General features: G+C 44.2%; 1 long non-coding RNA gene across 1 annotated transcript; it reads right to left on the bottom strand.

The window, feature by feature from the left end:
- Positions 1-534: 534 nt before the first annotated feature.
- LOC134066097 (uncharacterized) lies at positions 535-14,124 on the bottom strand. Its single transcript, XR_009936373.1, has 3 exons — positions 13,898-14,124; positions 3,499-3,715; positions 535-868 (listed from the first exon to the last, which is right to left on the bottom strand). It is a non-coding gene; the product is annotated as an uncharacterized LOC134066097 (long non-coding RNA).
- Between the last annotated feature and the right edge of the window lie 1,291 nt (positions 14,125-15,415).

Below are 15,415 nucleotides of genomic sequence, written 5' to 3'. Positions count from 1 at the left end.
TGGTGGTGTGAGGAATGGTCCCCTTACTGACAGTGATGTGAACAGGCATCTGGAACTGTCCCACAGAGCACCAGTACCAGCCGCTGTTCTTCTCCTGGAGGTTCCTCAGAGTCACTCTGAACACTCCTGCTACATCTGCTGTCTCCACTGACATGCCATCCACGTCTCCAGTGTTCAGACAAGATCCATCAACTCTGCACCACTTCTTCTCTCCACTGAGGTTTCTATGGAGGCATTTTATATCCACATCCCCACCTTCATATCCAAATACAGTTTGATTCTGAACATGGAGCTCTGGAGTACCTGAGAACACCAGTAAGAACAGAGTTACAGTAGCCACTGAGGTTTTAAGAATGAAAATTTTAGTTAAAAAAACAATCATTGAAAAGTCAATTTTCTTGGGCTTAGCAAGTAGCCGTGTCACTGTGTGACATAATGGGATGCCAGGGCCTACAGCAATACTGTAATACCAGTAATACTGCAATGAACACACAAAGGCTGGACATGCTGTGTTAGGAGGAACTCTTACCTTCTGTGTCTAACAAACTGAACGCTTTCTCATTAGATGGTCCACCTCTTGCAACCCAACAATGATATCTCTTAACATTCACATTAGGATACGGAACTCCAACATCCATCCTCACAGTCAGAGTGAAAATGTTGTTGGTGACATCATCAGACATAGACATGACCCGAGTGCTCCTCTTATTTCCATTCTGTACTTCAGCATCCCAATCTCCATAGGGTGTAGTTCCTCGCAAGCAATATTTCTTGTGATGTTTGTACATCTGATTATAGAGGAATGGAATGGTGATGGTTTGTCCTCTCTGTACAGACACTTTAGTCACAGAGCTGAGATGTTGACTTACTGTGAAAAAGATAACATTGACTGATAAATTCAAATGTAATGACAAATAACAACCTGCACACACATTATTATTCCTAAGAAAGAAAGAAGGTAAATGGACTGCATTTATATAGCACTTTTTTGTACTCCTGCGAGCACCCAAAGCACTTTACATTGTCATGCCTCACACACACACACACACAAACACACCAGTGATCGAGGCTGTCATGCAAGGCGACAACCTGCTCATCAGGAGCAATGGGGGGGGCAAAGTCTCTAGCCAGCATCATGGAGTGTTATATGCAGGGATCATGTAGGAATCTACTGTGCAGGAGTCAAGCAGGATCCATGCGTACACCCCTATAGAGCTCCCCAGTCCCGCCCAGAGCCTTGTCCGGAAGTAAAAATCCAATACAATTTCTCCATTGACAATTGGAGAATAAGCCATAACATTGTAACCGTCCATGGTAGACTTAAAACCAGCTACGATGTGACTAAGCGATTATACCTGCTCATATAGACGTCAAAAGTTAATGGGGGCATCAACCTTGTTTCGAGAAAACAATGCTTTATTCACGATTTAACGAGAGAGTACTACACTACCCGACACCCTAACGTGTAAAACTGGTGAAAGCAGAGCCTTTGATTGGTAGAGATCGCCGTTGCCATGGCAATGCCAAACAAACTGTACTCAGCTTTTCCCGCGCCTATCGTCCAGCTTCGTCTCGCTGGAACTTCAAAACTTAAAATGGCTGCAGGGCTGATCAGGACCGATGTGTGGTCTTCCGAAAAATAACGGTTTTCTCATCTTGAAGGTTGAATTTACTCAATGGAAACGGTAGGAAGTAATCATCTTCTTTTCTCAGATTAATATGGAACCATGTTAAACTATCTTTAGGCTGCAAATGTTGGAAATGTGTGTACGTTTGCAAAGCATCCTGGGATTTGAGTTCTCTATCTCGGAATTTAAGATATGTACACAGTCTTGTACCTTTCGCTTTTTTTACATTTTCTGTTCATTTTTTCACTCGAAATTATAAGTTATATGCTTATGAGTCACATCGTAGCTGGTTAGCCTAAGGCATGGTCTAAAACTCTTTATATCCGAATTTTTCCAGAAGTCAATGGGAGAAATGAATGAGAATTTTACTTCCGGACAAGCACCTCTCTCGGAGGAGGGGCGGGACTGGGGAGCTCTATAGGCTACTCCTAAGATGAGGCATACTAGGGGAGGTTTGTTAAGGCTGTGTGGTAGGCCTATATTTAGGGTGGCCACCTTCATCTCATCAAAAGAGCTGCAGAGGACACTGAACATCTCAAATACCTACGGTAACACAGTTGTCGAGATGTATGTGTTTTGTATCTTAAACTAGTTGGTAACTCTTTACCTGACGGGTTCGTTCATAACACATTCATAACATCTGTCATAAACTGCACATGAAGCATTCATAACTGTTTCATGAAACATGACTCAACATTCATACCAACCCGTTCATGAATGTGGAAGGCAAAACGTCAAAAACTTGTCAAAATAAAAGTCCAACAATTGCAACGTAACATTGCTGTCTTTTTTGTTTTAGTCAACCTGATCATGTCACATCTTAGCCAACGGGGAAGTCCAGTGTCCAAGAGAATTTAGCTTTTTGTTTGTCTGTTTGTTTATTTTATGATGGTAACCTCTGAAGAATGCATAATTGTCTACACCAACTATATAGATATATAAAACAGATGGTCAGTAGTTCACTTCCCAGTATGATGAATACTTCACAACTCGTATAGTAAAGTGACATTTGAAGTAGACTTCATAAAATATTCATGAGATGTTTACAAACGCTGGAGAGGATTCATAACCTGTGTATGGATAACTAGATTGTTTTTATTTTGACAAGTTTTCGTTGTTTTGTCTTCTACATTCATGAAAGTGCTGGTATAAATGTTGAGTCATGTTTCATGAATCGGTCATGAATGCTTCATGTGCAGTTCATGACAGCTGTTATGAATGTGTTATGAATGAAGTAAAGTAAAGTAAAGTGTTACCGTATTTTCTAATGAAAAATACACAAGGCATCACTATTTTATTCCTAAACAACAAGTTATACATTATTTTGTGTGGAGGGGGTTCACAGTCAATATATAGATGTGGACATGTGGAAGACAGTGGACAAAGGAATGTGCAAATGACCATTAAACAGTAAGACAGCCCTTGGTCAGAGCTGTGCACCACTGTACATCTTTATGCTATTATGCATTATGACGATCTCAGGTCACATACACTGTATTTGTATATGCTTAGACAAGCAATGACAACTAGTTATGACAGGTATTTCAACACATTTCTATGCAATGACGAAAGCGATGAAATAAGGCCAATTTGTTTTATGGGGTACTGCTCAGCAGGGAACCAGTAGGCCTACAGTAGTGCAAAAAAACAGAGGACATACAATATCAGATGCATGGATGTACAAAATCAGTATATTTGTTCAGGATGGGGAGAAATTGCTTCAATAATGTGCACAAGTGATAAGATGAGATGGAATTTGAACAACCTGTTTTGAGAATTACTGAAAAATGTGCCAAAGCAACTGAGAAAGAATACATTCAACTGATCCCTCTATTTTCTAAGATTATAAAACGATTAGGGAATGTTTTACCTGAGTTTCCCATAATGACGAAGAGGAGCAGGAACAGGTGGTACTTCATAGCTGCTTATGGGTTTCAGCTGAAGAGAAGAGACGTACTTACAGATACCAAAATACTACTACAAGGGTTCTCTCATGAGTTGTTTATTCACACCTTTAAAAGGATGTGGACGAACAGTTTCACATGTGTAAAAATGTTCAGTTTCTCCAATGCTGCCTCGACATCATCCTAAAATAGTGTAATAGAGAAAATCGTGAGAAAAATAAATGTCATAGGTCTGCATGACACACTTCTGCGTTTAAGCAGTGTTGCCATTTACAGTGAGCAATTCAAACATCAGAAAGCCCATCTTGACAGGTGTGCGTTATAAGGCACTGGTTACAGGCAATGTAAAACAGGCTATAGAAGCGGTGGCGCTAAACAGGATCCCGAGCTCTCAGCGGTGGTGTGGTGAGCTGGCTGAAAACATCCCTGACTTACCAGTAGGCTAGCATTTAAACAAGAATAGAATAATTAAATAGTAATAGCGCGGTGCCTCCACTGTAACATACTACACTCACCCTAAAGCTCGTGCATTAAATGTATGTTACAGAATAATTTATAAAAAGATATGAAATGGGAAAACAAGTGTTCATTAAACTAATGGTGGTTGCATAAAATAAATTGCCAATACACCCATAATTATAATAAACAACAATAGAGTATTTATTTACTGATAGTAAAAGTGAATATATCAACAGCTTCGAAATGAAGCGGAGAGAGAAAACCTAGCAAGCGAACGTTAACGTTTGTACCGAACGTTAACTGTTCGCTAGACAGTTAGCTTACAGAGCTAAACACAAATGCGGTTACCAGTGTGGAAGACAGACACAGATTATACCCCACAGAGAAAATACAGAGAAAACATTCATGGGCTAACAAATAGCAAATGTACACAATATACAAACACCCCCAAGCGCTTGCCGTTGGTGCACGTACACGGTGGCAGCTCTCGGAGCCGCGGGCAGGACAACCGCTGCGCTGAACGTCCGATTTTCCTTGGTCGCTCATGGCGACAACCGAGTGTGTGTGTGTATCAGTATACATGTACTCACGACGGAGATTTCCACTCCACTCGGCCGAACCGGTGTCCAGGGCAGACGGGAGGCAAGCTGCTCCAGCTAGCCAACGGCAGCAGGGTGATCGGTCCGCCGGTGGGCCCAGCACCGGAGGAGAAGTCAGTCGCCGGGTGGCAGCAACGAAGGAGGAGTGACAGCGTCCCTCACTCACAGGACAGTCCGCCGGTGGGCTCAGCACCGGAGGAAACGCAGTTGTCCGGAGGCGACGATGGATTCACTCCCTCCAACAGATGACTCATGGCTACAGTTCGTGGGCCGGGTAGGCAGCAGGCCTACCTAAGTCTCCACTAATCACCAGGGGAGCATATTGACGGGACCTCTCACTGTCAGCTCCGGCCTGGGACTGACGAGCCTCTCGCTCTGTGAGGAGATGGAATGTTCGTATTCCCCGCGATTTCGCGGGCATAAACCAATATACAAAAACCATTGGTAGATCAAATAATTCAAATAAAAGCAAACAAATAAAGACAGTTGATTGGATCAGGAAAAATACACATGTAAAACCACAAAGCATTGTGGTACATCGAGTGTACAGTGAAACAAAAAAGACTGTAATTTACAGGTGCTTACACTCTCCCCCCACCACTTAAACAGCATGCCCCCATGCTGACCCCTACGAAAAAGTACCATATAATCCCACAGCACCCCGGGACCAAACACCGCAGGAACCCCACAGGAATCCCACAGGAATACCACAGCAAACCGGGTCACACTACAGAAACACCACCAGACCGCCACAAAAACACCACAACGGCCAGAGGACACCACAGAGGCACGACAGAACAAAACAGAAGTCTGTGATGCTCTGCAACACCTCCACAACATCCACCAAGCCGCCACAGTGCCTCCACAGCAATCCCGCAGCACCCCTGCAGCAAGCCCCAATCCACCACAGCACTCCTACACGACTCCCACAAGACTCCCACAACATCCAGCCCCACAACACCACAAGACTCCCATAGCACTTCCCCACACGGGGAGTCACACAGGTAGAAAGCAAGAGCAAGAGCAAGAGCAAGAGCAATAAACCAAATAAAACAAAATCAACCAACTACCAAAACAACAAACACAGCCTAGTACTCAAAAACTAGCTATGGTGTATGGCAGGTGTGTACATGTGTTGCCTAGTGTTTGTGAGCTACACCACCAGGCACAGGGTTAGCAGACCGGATAAACTCAACAGCCCGACTAAACTCCATATTAAATGTCAAGCAAAATAGCAATAGCAAAGACAAAAAAAACACTAATAAAATACAAGCTACCTACTATAACGGTAAACCAGGAAAATCCCAGCGGTGCCTCCAAAATGTAACCCCATCTTGACAGGTGTGCGTTATAAGGCACTGGTTACAGGAAATGTAAAACAGGCTATAGAAGCAGTGGCGCTAAACAGGATCCCGAGCTCTCAGCGGTGGTGTGGTGAGCTGGCTGAAACATCCCTGAATTACCAGTAGACTAGCATTTAAACAAGATAACAATACATTAAATATGAATAGCGCGGTGCCTCCACTGTAAAATACTACACTCACCTTAAAGCTCGTGCATTAAATGTATGTTACAGAATAAAAAGATATGAAAAGTAATCAGGTTTTCATTAAACTAGTGGTGGTTGCATAAAATAAATTGCCAATACACCCAGAAGTATAATAAACAATAGTGATGCTCCGATCGATCGGCCGCCGATCATGATCGGCCGATATTGGCTAAAAATGGCTTGATCGGTGAAGCTCAAAAGCGCCGATCAAAAAAGCCGATCATGTGACCTACTGTAAATTACTTGCGTGACATTTTTTCACCTGCAGGCGCAGCGCACAGGCACACAACAGCCTAGAGTAGAGAGGAGCTTGCAGTGGCAAACATGAGTAGGCTAAAGGTTCAGTGTAAAATTAACCATATGCAATGTATGTCGTGCTGAAATCCCTCGAGGTGGAAGCCACCAAAGACGTTTTAACACCACTGACGGACAACTGAATATGTCGGGTATGAGAAACTAAACCAGCCAACTTCCCCGTCCTTCAATCAGCCGACTGTAGGCCTACTAACGATAGGGATGATAAGATGGAAAGGCATTACGTTCAGAATTAATTTGCCTCCTCGAACAACCTCTATTTCGTTGTGGAGGATAAAGCCCAGTTACGATTTTGCAAATAGCCTATCTGTAGCCTAAAAGATTTTTGAAAGACAGTCAGACTCTCACATCTAAAGACAAATCATAGAGTTTTAAGTCACAAACTAGTCACAGACTATGCAGACATGCGATAATATCAGACATGTTTGATATTGTTGTAACGGCAGAATTAGAAAAAGACTCCGACTGGCTTACAACCGCTAATTAACACCTTACATTAAACGAGTACACGGGAGCGCGCCGCACCATGATTTCTGTCCCGACTTTGGATATTTATTCATCGACTGTGAAAACATGGCAATATCGCGCAATGTAAGTCGGCCCTAACCTGCCTTGATCCACGATATTACCCCGCAGGCATAAAATACTAGCCTAATGTGTATCTCCCCGCGTTACCAAACGAGTGTAGCCTACATTGACAAGCTGAAGAATAGGCATATTAGCTTCCCAAGCGCAGACGCCTGTCCAATGTCCCTGCTAGCTTAACAGCGCACTTTATTGACTCAAACTGGTGGCATTTAACGGCATGTTTCAGTCATGGGGGATTCCAAGATAAAAAAGACTTGCAATGTATTGCTTACAGTAGCTTACATTATTTCTTTTTTGGGGGATTTGGAACAGAGAAAAGGCCATAGTTTTGCACTTTGAGGCAGTAGGTTTTGATGTAACACGTTTTTCATTTAATGTAGTCAGTCTATTTAGAAGCTATACTTTTCAAGTAGCCTAGGCAATGTAATTTGGTCCCATCCCATTTAGGTGATCTGTGTGTTGGTCTGCCTGACCCCCTCCTTGTATGAAATAATTTTATGTCTCGCTGCATATTTGGAAAAGATGGCCAAAGTTATTTCATTTTCTAATTACAAATCGATAAATGGTGGTTCTTCAACATCTTGACTAGCCTATAGGCCTACTGTCTTTTATGCCACTTACATTAATTCATAGTTAGTTTAATTTCTACAAATGATGCAAACTCTGCTAGACTATTGTTAAAAGACTCTCATTCCCCTGCCATTCTGTGATCGGCAGTGATCGGCAATCGGCCGATCATGATTTTGATGATCGGTAATCGGTGATCGGCCCCAAAAATGCTGATCGGAGCATCTCTAATAAACAACAATATAGTATTTATTTACTAATAGTAAAAGTGAATATATCAACAGCTTCGAAATGAAGCAGAGAGAGAAAACCTACAAGCGAACGTTAACGTTTGTACCGGACGTTAACAGGTCGCTAGACAGTTAGCTTACAGAGCTAAACACAAATGCGGTTACCAGTGTGGAAGACAGACACAGATTATACCCCACAGAGAAAATACAGACAAAACATTCATGGGCTAACAAATAGCAAAAGTACACAATATACAAACACCCCCAAGCGCTTGCCGTTGGTGCACGTACACGGTGGCAGCTCTCGGAGCCGCGGGCAGGACAACCGCTGCGCTGAACGTCCGATTTTCCTTGGTCGCTCATGGCGACAACCGAGTGTGTGTGTGTGTGTATCAGTATACATGTACTCACGACGGAGATTTTCACTCCACTCGGCCGAACCGGTGTCCAGGGCAGACGGGAGGCAAGCTGCTCCAGCTAGCCAACGGCAGCAGGGTGATCGGTCCGCCGGTGGGCCCAGCACCGGAGGAGAAGTCAGTCGCTGGGTGGCAGCAACGAAGGAGGAGTGACAGCGTCCCTCACTCACAGGACAGTCCGCCGGTGGGCTCAGCACCGGAGGAAACGCAGTTGTCCGGAGGCGACGATGGATACACTCCCTCCAACAGATGACTCATGGCTACAGTTCGTGGGCCGGGTAGGCAGCAGGCCTACCTAAGTCTCCACTAATCACCAGGGGAGCATATTGACGGGACCTCTCACTGTCAGCTCCGGCCTGGGACTCACGAGCCTCTCGCTCTGTGAGGAGATGGAATGTTCGTATTCCCCGCGACTTCGCGGGCATAATGCAATAACTAATAACCATTGGTAGATAAAATAATTCAAACAAAAGCAAACAAACAAAGACATCTGATTGGATCAGGAAAAATACACATGTAAAACCACAAAGCATTGTGGTACATCGAGTGTACAGTGAAACAAAAAAGACTGTAATTTACAGGTGCTTACACTCTCCCCCCACCACTTAAACAGCATGCCCCCATGCTGACCCCTACGAAAAAGTATATAGGAATCCCACAGCACCCCGGGACCAAACACCGCAGGAACCCCACAGGAATCCCACAGGAATACCACAGCAAACCGGGTCACACTACAGAAACACCACAAGACCGCCACAAAAACACCACAACGGCCAGAGGACACCACAGAGGCACGACAGAACAAAACAGAAGTCCGTGATGCTCTGCAACACCTCCACAACATCCACCAAGCCGCCACAGTACGTGCACCAACGGCAAGCGCTTGGGGGTGTTTGTATATTGTGTACTTTTGCTATTTGTTAGCCCATGAATGTTTTGTCTGTATTTTCTCTGTGGGGTATAATCTGTGTCTGTCTTCCACACTGGTAACCGCATTTGTGTTTAGCTCTGTAAGCTAGCAGCTCACTGTCTAGCGAACAGTTAACGTTCGGTACAAACGTTAACGTTCGCTTGTAGGTTTTCTCTCTCCGCTTCATTTCGAAGCTGTTGATATATATTCACTTTTACTATCAGTAAATAAATACTCTATTGTTGTTTATTATAATTCTGGGTGTATTGGCAATTTATTTTATGCAACCACCATTAGTTTAATGAACACTTGTTGTTTTCCCACTTTATACATTTTAATTAGTTCTGTAAGAGTACATTTAATGCACGAGCTTTAGGGTGAGTGTAGTATTTTACAGTGGAGGCACCGCGCTATTACTATTTAATTATTCTCTTGTTGTTTAAATGCTAGCCTACTGGTAATTCAGGGATGTTTCAGCCAGCTCACCACACCACCGCTGAGAGCTCGGGATCCTGTTTAGCGCCACTGCTTCTATAGCCTGTTTATGTATTGACTGTAACGAGTGCGTTATAGCACACCCGTCAAGATGGGGTTACATTTTGGAGGCACCGCTGAGATTTTCCTGGTTTACCGTTATAGTAGGTAGCTTGTATTTTATTAGTGTTTTTTGTCTTTGCTATTGCGATTTTGCTTGACATTTAATATGGAGCTTTGTTAGGCTGTTGAGTAAATCCGGCCTGCTAACCCTGTGCCTGGTGGTGTAGCTCACAAGCACTAGGCAACACATGTACACACCTGCCATACACCATAGCTAGTTTTTGAGTACTAGGCTGTGTTTGTTGTTTTGGTAGTTGGTTGATTTTGTTTTATTTGGTTTATTGCTCTTGCTCTTGCTCTTGCTCTTGCTCTTGCTTTCTACCTGTGTGACTCCCCGTGTGGGGAAGTGCTATGGGAGTCTTGTGGTGTTGTGGGGCTGGATGTTGTGGGAGTCTTGTGGGAGTCGTGTAGGAGTGCTGTGGTGGATTGGGGCTTGCTGCAGGGGTGCTGCGGGATTGCTGTGGAGGCACTGTGGCGGCTTGGTGGATGCTGTGGAGGTGTTGCGGAGCATCACAGACTTCTGTTTTGTTCTGTCGTGCCTCTGTGGTGTCCTCTGGCCGTTGTGGTGTTTTTGTGGCGGTCTGGTGGTGTTTCTGTAGTGTGACCCGGTTTGCTGTGGTATTCCTGTGGGATTCCTGTGGGGTTCCTGCGGTGTTTGGTCCCGGGGTGCTGTGGGATTATATATACTTTTTCGTAGGGGTCAGCATGGGGGCATGCTGTTTAAGTGGTGGGGGGAGAGTGTAAGCACCTGTAAAGTACAGTTCTTTTTTTGTTTTACTGTACTCGATGTACCATAATGCTTTGTGGTTTTACATGTGTATTTTCCTGATCCAATAAGATGTACTTGTTTGTTTGTTTTTATTTGAATTGTTTTATTAACCAATGGTTGGTAGTTATTGTATTGTGCCCGCGAAATCGCGGGGAATACGAACGTTCTACCTCCTCAGCGAGCGAGAGGCTCGTCAGTCCCAGGCCGGAGCTGACAGTGAGAGGTCCCGTCAATATGCTCCCCTGGTGATTAGTGGAGACTTAGGTAGGCCTGCTGCCTACCCGGCCCACGAACTGTAGCCATGAGTCATCTGTTGGAGGGAGTGTATCATCGTCGCCTCCGGACAACTGCGTTTCCTCCGGTGCTGAGCCCACCGGCGGACTGTCCTGTGAGTGAGGGACGCTGTCACTCCTCCTTCGTTGCTGCCACCCGGCGACTGACTTCTCCTCCGGTGCTGGGCCCACCGGCGGACCGATCACCCTGCTGCCGTTGGCTAGCTGGAGCAGCTTGCCTCCCGTCTGCCCTGGACACCGGTTCGGCCGAGTGGAGTGGAAATCTCCGTCGTGAGTACATGTATACTGATACACACACACACTCGGTTGTCGCCATGAGCGACCAAGGAAAATCGGACGTTCAGCGCAGCGGTTGTCCTGCCCGCGGCTCCGAGAGCTGCCACCGTGTACGTGCACCAACGGCAAGCGCTTGGGGGTGTTTGTATATTGTGTACTTTTGCTATTTGTTAGCCCATGAATGTTTTGTCTGTATTTTCTCTGTGGGGTATAATCTGTGTCTGTCTTCCACACTGGTAACCGCATTTGTGTTTAGCTCTGTAAGCTAGCAGCTAACTGTCTAGCGAACAGTTAACGTTCGGTACAAACGTTAACGTTCGCTTGTAGGTTTTCTCTCTCCGCTTCATTTCGAAGCTGTTGATATATATTCACTTTAACCATCAGTAAATAAATACTCTATTGTTGTTTATTATAATGCTGGGTGTATTTGGCAATTTATTTTATGCAACCACCACTAGTTTAATGAAAACCTGATTACTTTTCATATCTTTTTATTCTGTAACATACATTTAATGCACGAGCTTTAAGGTGAGTGTAGTATTTTACAGTGGAGGCACCGCGCTATTCATATTTAATGTATTGTTATCTTGTTTAAATGCTAGTCTACTGGTAATTCAGGGATGTTTCAGCCAGCTCACCACACCACCGCTGAGAGCTCGGGATCCTGTTTAGCGCCACTGCTTAATTTAGCCGGTTTAAATATTGACTGTAACAAGTGCGTTATAGCACACCCGTCAAGATGGGGTTACACTTAGATCAAAATATTTCTACAAATGAAAGCAAACTATGATTAGCATTGCGGGTCAAGACCAAAAATATTTCTAAAAACATTTACATTTATCTCAGACAACAGAAACAATAGATGAAAAGGGACTTCTGTTTTTTTTGCAAATGTTGCAAAGGACAAAAATGGTCTTGTTTCCCTTCTGCTTTAGGTGTAGTTAAGGTTGTAGTTGCAGCCTTGTGTAGCCTAGCCTTAGTGACCGTATGCCTGCTCAAAGAAAATGGTGACAATGCCTTTCAAACCAGAATAGTACTGAGTAGTATACTGTAAGTACAAAAAAAATCTAAATTACTTATTTTTTTCCACAAATATCTCAGAAACGTTGGTAGCCTAATACCTTGGTTAAATTCTTGGGATTTGGGTAACAATGTGTCAATTTTGCTAAATATTATCACATTTTGAATATAGTGGTATTCATCATGTACCCAACCTAACACTATGAATAATAGGTCATGCAAATGAAGTTGATGTTTCAGTGACTTAAGTTTGCTCTCTTTTAGCAGTTCTGAACCAGTAGGCTTATCTTAGGAAAAAGGAACACAGCATTGTCCATTTAATATGTATTAAGGACACTTTGAACATACAGGGCCTTCCACATTTATTGGCAACCCTGGTAAAGTACTGGTTCTTACGCACCCCTGATGAAAAAAACAGCCTGACCAGCTAAAGGTGGTTTGCTGGTTGACCAGCTTGTTAACCAGCTTATTTGACCACCCTATGATGGTTAACCAGCAAGACCAGCAAAACTCTCGCGAAAACACACCTTCAGCTGGTTTACCCAGCTTATGATGGTAATTCAGCTGGTTTTGATTGTCGTACCACCTCAAGCTGGTCATTTTAGTTGGTGTTGCTGGTCTACATTGCTGGTTTTTACTGGCCATGCCAGCTTATGTTGGTCATTCTAGAAAACCAGCTTGACCATCTTTGTCAAGCTTGACAGGCTGGTCACCAGCATGACCATCTTAAACCAGCTGTATCCCACACAACAGGCTGGTCACACCAGCACAACCAGCTTCCTCAGATGGTCACGCCAGCATGTCTAGCTGGTGGCCTAACCAGCTACACCAGCAAAGGCCAGCAATAGCTGGAAGAAAACCAGCAAAGACCAGCTAAACCAGCTAAAACCAGCTACCAGCATAAGCTGGTTTCTTGCTGTTTTTTTCAGCAGGGACCATACATCTTCTGATGCGACTTCATCAGAAGTGATGTAACCTGGGGTCCAACATACTAGATGTGCTCTTTCATGGGCAGGTTTAGTAGGGGAATACATTAGATGCTATTAATGCTTCTCCTCACATCTTTTTACACAAAACTCAAATTTCTTCCTGACCCTCACATAAATGCATAATGAGAAGCAAAAGCACAATTTGACCTTCTCAGCTCCCGCGATACTGATCAGCTGATCATGAGGGTGATGGCTGCTGTTATGATTGGTAGTTTTGGTGTGTGCATCTCTGTAGAGCAGAAAAAGGCTCTGTCCAGTACAGTATGTAAGGAGTCACAGGCATTTTCAAAGCTTGTGTAGCGCCCCCTAGCGTGTCTAGCTATAGTGTGGAGTGCGCTCCCCGAATTCCTATACTAGCAAGAGATCTCTCTCTCTACGGTTAAAGGTTGGTTATGGAATTCGCAAAACGGCCGGCAAATTTGGAAAAATCACAACCCAAATGGTTCCTCCCTCCGAAGAACATGGACGCGCATTCATGCATGTCTGTACAGCATCTCCATACAATCGCTCACATCAACTTCCCCAAGATTACTAGCCAACTAGTTCTACATTCTTTATTCACCTCCAAAGGGTTGTAGGTAGGCTAATAGTTCCACAAATCCCCGAACTAAGGCAGATCATTGTAAAGCACCAATAAATAGGCTATCGCCCCTTTCGTTCGGAATTCTAAAACAATGATGCTTTTAATAGGCTACACCAAAATAACATTTGATAAATGAACCTTGTATTTTTCAGTAGCCATAGCCTATAGGTGTGTATATTTGAACAGAATCTGGTTTGGTTCTTACCGGGGCCTTTACCTCCAGAAATATCCAAGTTTAGTGCTGGCCCGGTTGTTCGCGTATTCCACTGGAGCTCCAAGCGGTTAAGTTTCGGTTTCAGGTTTACAACACTCGAGTCACGGTAAAATGTATTTTTTGCTACATAGCTTATTTATTGCGTGGGTGCTTGAGTTTCTGTAGGAATCCGCTGTCTTAGTTTGTAAATGAAGTGACGCATACAACAAGAGGGGAACATAAGGGACGCAGTAGGCCTAGTTGGTTTCGTTTTGGGACTTGCTGTTGCCCGCCGCTCAACAACTTTGGGGTCGTGCGCGCGCGGGGGGGAGGGGGAGGAGGAAGACCGTTAAGGCTCTAGCACGCTCCTCCGTCTGCGTCACGCGCACGCGGCACTGGACGTTTGACGTGCGTCATTTTAGACGCGTATAAGAGGCATACTCCAATGTCTGTGTCCTGAATGCGCGCCAGCCGATCAAGGTTAGCACCGGCGCACTACGAATTAACTGTGATACTCTGGGATGTGCGACCACTGAACTAGGAAGAGCCAGGGAAGGAGTGTTCCACACTTAAATACACAAAAGATGCAGCTGTTAGATGAGGAGAAGCACCACTTACTTTCTCATGTCTGCTGAAAAGTTTGATGAGTTGGTTCTTCACATCTCTCCATTTATCATCCACCAGAACAGGCACAGCACACCACGCGTAGGCTAGCATTCCAAGTTACAGCTAAACTAATGGGTTAGCTTATGGCTAATGTGTATGGGAAATCCCATGGAGATGCTAACGGTTAGCATAATCGATAAAAGTATATATTTAGAGCGAACTTCAGTCCATTTACACAACTTGGATTACATAGGAGGTCTTTGTTTACAACTGACTATTAAAATACTCAAAGACTAATGTTTTGTCATCATATAACAACGTTAGCGTGTAGGAAACGCCAGTTTAAGTGTTCTTCTGTCTCTGTTTGCTGAGTTTTAAGCGCTATTTCTGTACGTGCTCCACCTACTGGAGCGGCGTCTTTACAGCAGTTCCGTTTCACACATGCGCAGTCTACGCGTGAAAGAGACGCGCGGTCTTAAATTTTGGTCGACTCAAAAACGCGACGCATGCCGTAAAAATGACGCAATTCTCGTCACGCGCTCACCAGTGCCGCGTGCGCGTGACGCAGACGGAGGAGCGTGCCACGGCCTTTAGATTGACGAACACTCTCTGGTCGTTCTCTCCCAGAGCCCATTTATGGAGAGCCGGTCAACTCGCTATTAACTCCATTGTACCTACAGTTCCTGTTGCAGTTCCTATAGTCAGCACAAATAGAGACAAATACGTCTCCAAGACGCCTGGAAAAGATCTGAACAGCTTAATTACATCGCGTTCCATTTAGAACCTCTTATTTTGATCTTACAAACAGCGGCGGCATCTCACTGAGAATGCGTGTCGTAGTTCTAGATCTTTATCATATTTACCTTTATAAGATCTTTGGGAGATGGATGTCCCATAGACATATATACATAGACATATATATCT

Source organism: Sardina pilchardus, chromosome 19 (assembly GCF_963854185.1).
Source record: "Sardina pilchardus chromosome 19, fSarPil1.1, whole genome shotgun sequence".
In the NCBI taxonomy this organism is placed as follows: domain Eukaryota; kingdom Metazoa; phylum Chordata; class Actinopteri; order Clupeiformes; family Clupeidae; genus Sardina; species Sardina pilchardus.
Note: the sequence above shows the minus strand (reverse complement) of the source record. Positions and strands in the feature narration are given on the sequence as shown.